This window comes from Canis lupus, chromosome 5 (genome assembly GCF_048164855.1).
Source record: "Canis lupus baileyi chromosome 5, mCanLup2.hap1, whole genome shotgun sequence".
NCBI lineage: Eukaryota > Metazoa > Chordata > Mammalia > Carnivora > Canidae > Canis > Canis lupus.
In genome coordinates this window covers 27,095,432-27,108,225 of record NC_132842.1, presented here as the reverse complement: position 1 = coordinate 27,108,225, position 12,794 = coordinate 27,095,432, and the positions used below count along the sequence as shown (strand labels likewise).

General features: G+C 36.5%; 1 pseudogene; it reads right to left on the bottom strand.

Annotated features, from left to right (window-relative positions):
- Positions 1-398: 398 nt before the first annotated feature.
- Positions 399-1,407, bottom strand: LOC140633130 (DNA polymerase beta pseudogene; annotated as a pseudogene).
- Between the last annotated feature and the right edge of the window lie 11,387 nt (positions 1,408-12,794).

The window sequence follows — 12,794 nt, the reverse complement described above, 5'->3', positions numbered from 1 at the left end:
CTTCCATTTGAGACATCTCAGAAGTCATACACCTGCATTACAGATTGTCTGAGAGCCCTGTGAGGACTCCATGAAAGTTCTACCTCTCCCTCTGCCCATCCTGATTTCTTCATTCTCTAATAAGCCACTTGTACTTCAGCTAAGAGTCTGTTTCATGGGGAACCTGACCTACAAAGTAAAATGATGGTTATTCACTGGTACTTGCATGATGATGGATGAAACACTACATATCCTTTTTTTTTTTTAATAGTACAAAAGACCTTATTGACTACAGCGTAAGCAAAAGCAAGAAGAAGAAACAATCATCTAAAAACACCAGGGACTCTTACATAGCAAAGGTTAAGAAATAAGTTAAGACTCCTATTGAGTTGAGCTATGCCTGGAATGAAGAATAGACCCTATCCACTTTGATCCTTAGGTTCTTGGTATTTCCACTGAACGTAGCCAAAAATGGCTTTCTCATGATCCACTCATGGCAGAGGTTCTCCAGCAACTCCAGTGACTCACCAGGGATGGACTATGTATTCATTAATCAGGAAGCCCTTTTCTAGGGGATGAGCACTCATATTCTTACTGAAAATATCCTCCTAGTGAAATAGAGAACACCATGGTAATATTGATCCTTGGGTAGCAACCTTCTATCAATTCTCCTGTGTGGATACTCCTTTTCATCATTTTTACTGGGAAGCTGGCAATCACCAATGAACTTTGTTTCCCCTTTTGACAGAGCATCTGTAATAAAATGGACCTTCTATAACTGCTCCACAACACGATGTAACAGCTTTGGCTATTTGGTTGATTCAGAAGTAAAGTTTGGATGAGTCAGAACATCCATGTCACCAACAGACTCTGCACCTCTTCGGAAACTGCCACAGACCATAGCAATGAATTCAGAATCCAGTTTTTAATATTCCATTAGCATAATTTCTTACATTTGTAACATTCCTTCAGGATGAATTCTTTTCTCAAACTCCTCAAAATATTTCAGCCGAATTCACTGATGACGGTTCAACATATCTTCATTTTTTTCTGAGATCTTCTAATGTTTTAATTCCTTCATCTGCAAACTTCCTTGCAGCAGATGGACCAATGCCACTAACTTGAGTCAGGAAATTGATAGAGGAACTCGTATCACCCTGCTGATCTTTTCCAGCTTACACAATTTTCCAGTCACTAAAAATTCATCGATCTTTTCAGCAATTTTTTGTTCCTACTTCAGGCAATTTCTTAGCTTCTGCTCCACTTTTTATTTTGTATGGGTTTTCTGCTATCACAGATGCTGCTTTTCTGTAAGCATTGTACTTGAGGATGGCCTGGTTCATGGTCTTCCCATAGTTTTCAAGTTCTGTGAGCACATTAGTGATTTCCCCCATTGAGCGTCTGCTGCTGTGCCTTCCATTTGCTCATGGTGGCTTACCCCTGGACCTCAGAGTGCTCAGAGTCAGGAACTGGCCCCCTCTCCCAGCTTTAAGGAAGGGCTGGGTTTTGGGGCAGGAGGCAGAAAAACCCCAGTAAAGCCAGCACGACCCACTGAACAATGGTTGTCTCTGAAAACATTGCACATATTCCTATTATTGATCAAAAGAAGAAGGAAGTATTAATGAGAGCACCTCTGACTAAAAATTTCTATCTTTTACAGTATAGTTCCAACTTTCCTCTTTTGCAAAAGACATAATTAAGGCCTAGAAATAAAAATTACATATATAAAATATCATATATATGTATGTTTTCTAATCTCACCAAGTAAATTAAAGAAAAACAAGAACTTTTTTTTCATTTGCAAACTTCTCTTAATACTGTTTCCTGCAGTAGAAATTCTCAAATCTAACTCTGCAGCAGAATCAAAGACCAGAGTTGTTTAGTTTGGTTGTTGATTTGTTGTTATAAAGATTTCCAGGCCCACTCTAGACATACTGAATTGGAATCTGCTGTGAATGTTTCCATCAGAATCTATATTTTTAAGGTTGCACAAATAAGTCAGATGATCAGACAAGTTTGGGAAATGTGATGCAGAGCATATACATCTAGAGGGCCCTGCTAGTTTTCTAGAGCTTCTTAAACATGGCACCACAAAGTAAGTGGGTTCACCATCAGAGATGTATCATCTCACAGTTCTGGAACTTAGAAGTCTATCAAGATGGCAGCAAGCTTGGATCCTCCTGAGGGCTGTGAGGAAGAATCTTTTCCATACCTTCCTCCAAGCTTCTAGAGGTTTGCAGGTGCTTTCTCCTCTGCATGTGTCTCTGTGTCCAAATTTCCCTTGTTTATAAGGATTAGAAGCCAATCCTAGTCTACTCTAAATTCACCTTCACTAGTTATATCTTCAACAACCCCATTTCCAAATAAGGTCAGCACTTGAGGTTTATTTATATGAATTTTAAGTAAACACAATTCAACTCATTACAGGAGTCCAAAACTTACAACTACTCCTATATAATCTGATATAAAAAAGAAAAAGAAAAAAAAAGCTAAGTAAGCAAGCCAGCTAAGGCTAAGGCTAAGGCATGGAGAATTGGTGGAGAAAATGATTTCCTCTGCTGTTAACTGGCCTCTGATTTAAAACTTCAGATATATTAGCATAAGGTTGTGCATGGGAGGGCTAGGATCCAACTTAAGTTTGATGAGTTTAATTCCTTTCCTCCGCATCTTAGTGGGAACACTTCACTCCCTTTATTATTGCATCGTTGTGATTACCAGCATCATCGAAGAGGAGCTCATCAGAAATTCTGGTAAAACACACAGAGGCAAAGATAAAGTCACTTTGATTATTCATATCATGCTTGATACTTTAACATTCTTTGATTTTTGTTTCATTATTTTTATTATTATTATTTTTCTTCAGCTTTCCCCAACTAACATAAGCTAACATTTATTGATAGCGCCCAGTGGTTAAAAAGAAACTGTACCAACTGATACAGGAATATGATATGGTAGCTAATCTTAATCTAATTTCAGTGATTTCATTAACTAAAGCCAAAGTTAGGACCAAGAAATGTTTGTTTAGTTGCAGCACTGATGTAAGGGATGATTAAGGTCACATACCATTGCTTTAAATAGCTCTTGGATTTTTTTCTCCTAGTTTTCTAGGACTGTTTTTCCGAATGTCACATAAGATAAGATAAATTTTCATTGCCTCCTGGACATGGTCTAATAAAAGGGGATGGTTTCATTTTGGGGAAGATAATCAATACAGTGACATTTTGCAAGAATGATGTTTTATAGAAATTTAAGACCTACATAAACAAACCCTAACATGTAGTAGCACCACTATAATTTAAGAATACTTTTTCTAAAGAATCCCCAGAGTTAATTTTAATTAGTGGCATACTAGAAAGCTAAACTCTATTGAAGACCTTTCAAGACTTCTGTGGAAAGAAATCATTGGCTTATTTTCTCAATCCTTGAAGGCAAGTATCCAAATGTGTTAAACAAAAAAAAAAAAAAAAAAAAAAAAAAAAAAAAAAAAAAAAAAACAAGGTTAAGCTAAAGGAGAATTTAAGAAACAAGTCGTGTTTGTTCTATTAATAGTCAGCTCTGTACAGAATTTTTGCATTCTTGTGCACACAGAAGTCGGATTGACAGAGATCACTGTAGACTTCTTAAGAAATAGATTTTCAACAATTTATTTCAACATGGTAATAAATCTTTCCCATCGTGTTGATAAAAGAAAAACAATCCCTTTTGGGATTGGTCTGTTTGGTCCTCAACTGGAACAGTTTGGCTTGCCTGTAGACTGTCAGTACAGAGCTTGTTTTGTTATCTGATTTGCAGAATTAGTGCACAGTGGTGAGAAGAAAGAAGCTAAACCTGACTAGCTTTTCTCAGAATCAGGGGTGCCTCATCTCCCGTGACCTCTAAGTGGAAAAGGGTGGTTGGTGGAACAAGTCTCAGAAGCCGACACTATAATGGTTAAGCTTCTGATTTTTATCCCCATCCCCATCCCCTCTTCATGCATTCCTAACTCTTTTCCCATAAAAACTCGGTGTATGGAATCATGAAGTAAAGTAATAAAACTAAAGAATATTTTTCTCTGTCATTCTCTATTTGGCAACATCACTTGCTTTGTGTATATAAGTGTAGCAGAGCAAGTAAAGTGGACTTTCTTCACCCATTTGGCTTTTGGGAGATAGAGACAGTTTTTTTCATTGCATCGGATGCTCTTTGAGCTTCTGTGTCACATTTACAAATTTCTTCAGGGGTGCGAATACCCTGAGGTGTTGGAGGAACTGACATCCCCATTAGTATACTGAGTCTGTTGGCTTTAAATGTTTTCACCTGATGCTTTCAGAAATCCTTCCAGGAGACTTATTTATCCATTTAGCAAATCTGGTTATGGTTATCCGATATGGATGCAGGCAGGCTATGCAGACATCTGAAGTAGAACACGATGAGCTGTTTATTCCTAGAAAATGCAGATGTGGGAAATAAGCTAAGCCGTATTGAGGGAAAGCTCCCAAAATCGAAGGACTGTATAAGCCTTTAAGCCTTAATCTGGTAGCCAATAATATTATGAGGGGAGTAGCTGACAGAGCAATTTTTCTTGCAGGAAATATCAGTTTCCTTCAAATTTATTCCAGTAATTATTTGACCCTTTTTCCCAAGCCAGGCAGAGCCCTAAGATCCCCCAGAAACCTTGCTCCTTCTCCATGCTCACCTTCTTAGAGCTCTCAGTGCACAGGAGAGCAATGGCTCCACTTACAAGGCCATGATCCTTCCATGTAGGGTGCATTTGCATTAGCAGATTAATCATTAGTAGCAACGGCTTCCTAGGTCTGGCTTGAGGATTCCCTGTGACCTAGAGAAGCACACATTTCTATAGGAAAATAAGGAGGAGAATGGGAAGCAAATATCTTTAAATAAGGTTGTCACAGCATTGCTGAAATGGTAGTTGGGTCATCCTAAAAGGCAGTAAGTGTAGAAACTGAATCAGAATGAAAGTGAGAGGGAAATCAATAAGTAAAACAGTAAATAGATAGGAGCTAATTCAACATCTCAGACTACTTAGATGGAAGTATTCTAATCCTCTGATGAATATCAGATGGAAAAACTCAGCCATATGACTGAGATACAGCATGGCAAATTAATGCTATATTTAAATATATATATATAATAATTGTCTATATGACTGTAACTAACAAAATATTATTCCATACTATTATAGTTGTAAATTTATCTTTATTTTTTCCATGACTTTTTTTTTTTTTTTTTTTTAGTTCATTCTATGGGACCAATGTACTCTCCATGCCTGGTAAGTTTGAAATATCTAATTGCCATTACTTATTGACATGTTGAGCTGAAGAAGAGAGTTTCAATAAAGGCACAGCCTGTTTCTTGAGCAAATATCAGATTCAGTTAGTAAGCAGATTTTCTTTCAAATTGAGAGAAATCCAGAAGTTGGTTTTATGGCTCTCCCAATCTCTCTCCTTCTTTTTTTCACTATCTCTCTTTACTGAGGAAAAGGTTCTTCTTAGCTTTGTTGGGATATAACTGACATATAATATTATATAAATTTAAGGTGTATGAAGTATTGCTTTGATACACATATATTGCAAAGTAATTACCATGGTAACATTACTATGGAGCTATTAGCTCCATTGCATCAAACAATTACCTGTGTGTGTGTGTGTGTGTGTGCATGGTGAGAATATTTAAGATCTACTCTCTTAGAAAAAATTTAGTAAAATATTATTAACGACAATCACCACACTATACATTAAGTTACCAGAATTATTCATCATATAACTGTAATGATCTTTTGATGCATATATTCCCATTCCCAGTGTATGAGTTTGGCTTTTTAAAATTCCATATAAGTGAGAACATCTGCAACATTCTATGAGCTTGCTTTTTTTTTTTTCTCCTTTTTTCTTTCTTTTCTTTTTTTTTTTTGAGCTTTTTTTTTTTTATTTAGTTCAACTTACCAAAATATAGCAAAACACTCAGTGCTCATCCCATCAAGTGCCCCCCTCAGCGTCTGTCACCCAGTCACCCAGTCACCCCCATCCCCCAACCACCTCCCTTTCCACCACCCCTTATTCTTTTCCCAGAGTTAGGAGTCTCTCATGTTTTGTCTCCCTTTCTGATATTTCCCACTCATTTTCTCTCCTTTCCCCTTTATTCCCTTTCACTATTTCTTATATTCCCTAAATGAATGAGACCATATAAGGTTTGTCCTTCTCCGATTGACTTATTTCACTCAGCATCATACCCTCCAGTTCCAACCACATCGAAGCAAATGGTGGGTATTTGTCGTTTCTAATGGCTGAGGAATATTCCATTGTATACATAGACCACATCTTTATCCATTCATCTTTTGATGGACACCGAGGCTCCTTCCACAGTTTGGTTATTGTGGACATTGCTGCTATAAACATCGGGGTGCAGGTGTCCCGGCGTTTCACTGTATCTGCATCTTTGGGTAAATCCCCAACAGTGCAACTGCTGGGTCATAGGGCAGGTCTATTTTTAACTCTTTGAGGAACCTCCACACAGTTTTCCGGGGTGGCTGCACCAGTTCACATTCCCACCAACAGTGTAAGAGGGTTCCCCTCTCTCCACATCCTCTCCAACATTTGTGGTTTCCTGCCTTGTTAATTTGCCCCATTCTCACTGGTGTGAGGTGGTATCTCATTGTGGTTTTGATTTGTATTTTCCTGATGAGGAGTGATGCGGAGCATTTTCTCATGTCTTGTTGGCCATGTCTATGTCTTCCTCTGTGAGATTTCTGTTCCTGTCTTTTGCCCATTTCATGATTGGGTTGTTTGTTTCTTTGCTGTTGATCTATAAAGAACTTATTAAACTCAACAGCTTTTTTTTTTTTTTAAATCCGATATATGTGAGTATATTTGCTCTTTGTTGTTCCTTGTGTGACTTACTTATTTTTTCAAAGTCCATCCAGGCTATTGCAAATGAAAAATTTCCTTCTTACTCATGGCTGAATAATACTCCACTGCATACATATACCATAATTTCTTTATCCCTTCATCCATTAATAGAAACTTAGGTTGTTTCCATATCTTGGCTATTGTGACTAATGATCTAATGGACATGGGACTACAAACGCCTCTTTATGAGATCCTGTTTTTGTTTCCTTTTGATAGAAATCCAGAATAAGACTTGCTGCATCATATGGTAGTTCTATTTCTATTTTTTTGAGGAATGTCCATACTGTTTTACATAGTAGCTGCACCAATTTACGTTCCCACCAATAGGATATGTGGGTTCTCTTCTCATCCTTACCAACACTTATTATCTCATCTTTTTGATGACAGCCAATCTAACAAGGGGGAGATAGTATCTCACTGTAGCATTGTTGTGCATTTCCTTGAGGATTAGTGCTGTTGAGGACCTTTTCGTGCACCTGTTGACCAGTTGTATGTCTTCTTTGGAAAAATGTCTATTCAGATGTTCTATCCGTTTGTTAATCAGATTGTTTTTGGATTGAGTTGTATGAATTCTTCATTATTTTGGATATTAACCACTTGATCAAGTAGATTGGTTTGCAAATAATTTCTCCCATTCTGTGGGCTGCCTTTTCATTTTGTTGACTATTTCTTTTACTGTACAGAATTTTTTTTAATTTGATATATTCTCAGTTATTAATTTTTGCCTTCATTGCTTGTGCTTTTATTGTCATATCCAAAAAATTGCTGCCAAGACCAATCTCAAGCTAACTCTGGGAAACGAACTAGGGGTGGTAGAAGGGGAGGAGGGCAGGGGTGGGAGTGAATGGGTGACAGGCACTGGGGGTTATTCTGTATGTTAGTAAATTGAACACCAATTAAAAAAAAAAAAAAACAACAACAACAACAACAAAGAAGCATTTCTTTCTGCTTTTTTCTTTTAAGAGTTTTACAGATTCAGGTCTCATATTTAAGTCCTTAATCTATTTCATGTTAACTTTTGTGAGTGCTGTGAGATTAAACTGAAAACAAAAACATTAAAGGAGTTGATCAGTATTGGAAAACAATAGCAGGATGATCATACTCTGCTAGTTATGAAAATGAAGTATTAAATTGCATAAATTGAAATAACATGGTATTCATGCAGGCATAATAAACAGCACAAAAAATGGAGAGTTCATAAATAGGCCTATGACATGCTAATTTTTAAAATAAAGATAATATTAAAAACCACTAACCAATAATAATTAATTCAGTAAATGGTTTAGGATCTTGTTTTTCCATCTGGACAAAAAATAGAATGCTGATTTCATATATATGTATGTATATACACATTTTATATATATGACGTGTAAATATATACTTATACACATATAAAAGTAATGTCCTGATGGGTAAAAGAACTAGAAAAATAGTAGAATAACCTACAAAATAATATTTTATGACCTTCAGAAGCAAGTCACATAGTCCAAGCATCATGAAGGGAAAGACTTCCAGATATGATTACGTAACATTTAAGAAACTCATGTCCAACACAGTATAACATTAAAATCTTCAAAACTCAACAATGTAATGTAAGAAATATTTGCAATACATAAAAGACAAACAACTAAAGTCCTTCAAATTAAAATCTCCAATATCAATCTCACTATGATTGACAAACCATGCTATAAGAAATTTTGCAATGATTATAAAGTAGAAAACAACATTATAATATAGTGAGTAAATATATGAAAGGATGATCAATGTCACTAATAATCATGAGTAGAAGATATTTTTCACCATGAGATAGTCAAGAACAAAGAAGTATGATTCACAGGAAGGAATATGGATGCACATTCCTAGATGTTGTAGGTGAGAAAAGTTTACTTTATTGGGACGGGGCAGTGTCTGCAATTGTGCATTACCTATGCCTCACCAGCCCTATTCAATAATGCTCACTGAAACGTTTAAAAATGGTGAAGTGTTAACAACTTAATTGTTGATCAGCAACAGAGAGGTGATATATACCTCATGAAGCATCCACACCACAGTCATTAGAAAGAATAAAGTAGATACACACACATACACTGATGTCCTGAGTACCTTAAGTGATTAGAAGGCAAATGATGAAAAGCAGATTGTCTTACCTGTATTTATGAATAAGCTCATAGAAATGCATCATCAGGGGAATAGAAAGATAGTTACCAGAGGACTGGCAGTGTTAAAGTCGGTGGTGGCATGAGGAGTGAGAATATGAAGCCAGAATACTCCCTGAACTGTGTAGTTCTTGTGCAATTCTATACCCATCGGGATCTAGAAACATCAGTTGTATTTGACAAACATCATTTGGATTTTGGTTTGGGGCACAGAAGCTCAGTTGTAGTAGACTGAAGAATGAGTGAGAAGCAAGTAATTGGAATGAATGAATGGGAACTTGCTTTAAAAAAGTGTATCTGTGAAGGCAATGATGGCCAAAATAAGGCAGTGAATAGTAGATAATATGATTTTTTTAAAGCAAGTAGTTACATGTTTGATCCATGCTTGTTTTGATTGTTTGCTGCTGAAAATGTAGGTATTCGAAAAAGGTTTATCATTATTATATATGCTCTAATTTAAACAAACTAAAAGTTCTTTTCAATTATTAAAAAGAATGAAAACAGCATAGAAAACACAGCTGCACAAGATTTAGGAGGGATTGTGGTGTTTCTTACTCCACCACCTCCAGCCCCGGAACAACAGAGCCACACACTAAGTAGCCCTGTTTACTGCCTGACTTTTAAATGCCTCATTTTTCTGACAGGCACTATCAATCTTTGCTTTTAACTGTGATCCTGGCTTCAATATCTCTATTTCAAAGGAGATTAAGCATCTTAACAGCAGTGATTTCTCCAGAAAGAGTGGGAAGGATGACACTGAATAAAGGATATTACTCTGTTGAATGAACAATTCCTGAGCCTTTGAGATGCACAGGCTGAATGCTGTGCTGTGTTTATGAAATTCTCTCTAGATCCCTAATTATTCTCCTCTCTGCTCACAGATGTTTCTTGCTATTTGATGTGAGCTTTGAGAATGAAAGGGATCACTTATAGAGTAATGAGATTACCTCACATCAAACTTATTTGGAAGAAGAGCAGTTTAGTTCAGGCTAAAGTATTTTTGTTTGTTTGTCTGTTTTTGTTTTTGTTTTTGTTTTGTCTGTTCTTGTTGCTTCAAGATATGATCTTTACTTCTGACGACCAACAGATAAGCCCCTCTTTGCAAATGAATGAAACTGGAACCGCAAGGTCAAAAGTAGAGGGATGTGAATAAGCCAAGGTTTTATATTTTGAGTTGTTGATTTAATATGACTAGTTTGGGTATGTGTTTTCCAATTTACAATGCATTATGTATGACTTGGATAGTTGTTAGGAGCATGCATTGTTCAGAAGCAATAACTGGTAACAATGCAACAGACTGAGAATAATTAGTTACAAGTTCTCTTTGTATGTACTGGTTTTCTCCTTGCCACATGAAGCTGTTCAGATGTTAACCACAGATTTATACATAATGCACCATAGAGAATAGTTTGGCTGCGTTTTCCCCTGCTATTCTCTGCGGCATATTTTTACTAATACACATAGGTTTAGCTTTTACTGTTCGCAGGCTGGGAAAGTCAGAGCTCCACACTCAAAAGTGAAGATGGAAATGCTGATTTTTTTTTCCTCCTCTTGGGAGTAACCCTCTGGCCTCCAGGCAGTTCTTTTAAAAATAGCTTCTGTCTGCCTTGTGCCATTATTATCACAGATATAATTCCCATCCTGACTGTCCGGAACTGAAATCAGTCTTCTGTATTCAAGAGCAGTTCATCTGTGCTGGGGTTGCTTTTATATAAGTCACTGTGGTATATGTCAGCTTCGTGGCTGGTGTTTCCATAAAGTTTTTACGTTGGGTTCCTAATATAAAGTATGGAAAAAAGCAGGGAATAACACATATCTCTTATTCTAGAGAGAACCGATCATCCCAGACCTGCTGCCAGATAAAGTAAAATCCGGAAGGAAGGTTATTTCATTTGTCCACAAAATGTAAATAACTTATGGGGTCTTTGTATGAGTTGCACTTGGGCTTAAGATGACTCACTATTTGGCCAAAGATAATAAAGAAAAGCATCTGAGACTACGGGCTTTCTACTAACAAGGAAGAAAAGGTTCAGTGAAAGTAGGCTTGTCCATAAAAGAAGCCCAGATGCTTTCTGAAATGGCACAATAGGACAAATAAAAAATAAATACATATCATTTTTTAATATTATATTTTTCTACAACCTATAGTTATAAATTTTCCATCAGTGCAATACTGACTCTAGAATATAAATAGGAAATGAAATCTACTTTCATTTTTTAAAGATTATTTATTTATTCATGAAAGATACACAGAGAGAGAGAGAGAGAGAGAGAGGCAGAGACACAGGCAGAGGGAGAAGCAGGCTCCATGCAGGGAGCCCGACGTGGGACTCGATCCCAGGTCTCCAGGATCAGGCCCTGGGCTGAAGGCGGCACTAAACACTGAGCCACTCAGGGTTCCCTTCTACTTTCATTTTTAATAAATGTATATAATGAAGATGAAAGTAATTATTATTTTTAAAGTAATTATTAATAATTAATATGTATTATATAATTATATTTTAACCATATTCATACTATTATATATGCAATTACATATTATAATATTACTCATATTTGTATCATAACGAATATTAATAATTAAAATTATGTATAAAGATGGTCTATTATTTATTATAAATATGATGGCTTGGGTCACAGCAGTATTAGTCAATAAAATTACATCAGAAAGGTAACAAAAAAAATTTGTTTAGATTCTTTCTCCTAAGTTTTAGATTTAAACTACAGACAGACCTTTAACAATCATTCAAGCAGCAAGGTTACATTATCTGTGTACCTTGTGATGAACAGAATAGCTGTGGTTACAAAACCTTTATCTTTTATTGTACTAGCTCGATGTTTTCGAAGCTGGTAGTTTTACCCACACTTAGAGCTAAATATCACTGCCAGCAGAGAATAATGCCAATGACACTAAAGAAAGTCATGGTTGTCAACAAAAGTCTCCAGTTGGGCTTTAGACTCCTGATGGCATCATTCCTTCACTTAAAGCTCTTTCATAGATTGAGAGGCATTCATGGCCATGAGGAGGACTTCTACCACTGCCATTCATCAATTCATCTATTCACGATGTTATCTTTTATTGAGTATCTGAAAGCCATGTTTTCTTACTGCCTCAGTTAATTTGGGGCTTTAATGTTTCATTTTTGTGTTAATTGTATTCATTCCAATTTATTATATTTTTCAGTTTGATTCTCCTTTTTCTTTGTTACTTGTTAACATCTCAAATATTTTTTTAATTATCACTTTGTGCCATGTCTAAGCTCAAGAGTACGGACGTGGGGCGCCTGTGTGGCTCAGTTGGTTGTCTGCCTTCAGCTCAGGTCATGATCATACGGTTCCATGTCATCATCAGGTTCCCTTCTCAGTGGGGAGTCTGCTTCTCCCCCTCCCTCTGCCCATCTTCCCACTCTTGTGCTCTCTCTCAAATAAATAAAGTAAAATCTTAAAAAAAAAAAAAAAGTACAGGCACAATGGGTGTCTCCATCCTTTGAGAAGTTACCAGTTTAGTAGAGGGGGAAGACATGAAGCAAATACTTACCAAAATTTATAACAACACCATAAATGCTATGAAAGAAAGTTACAATTAAACAGATTATAGATCAGTGGTGATCTGTTCTAGTGGAGCAAGTCACCTTTAAGTTGCGATAAGAAGGATGTGCAAGAAATGATTAGGAAACCGGGAAGAGAACAGTAGGATCAAGGGATCACCCTCTTCTGAGGGTCTGGGTTGGGAGGCAGAATGTCCCATTCAGAG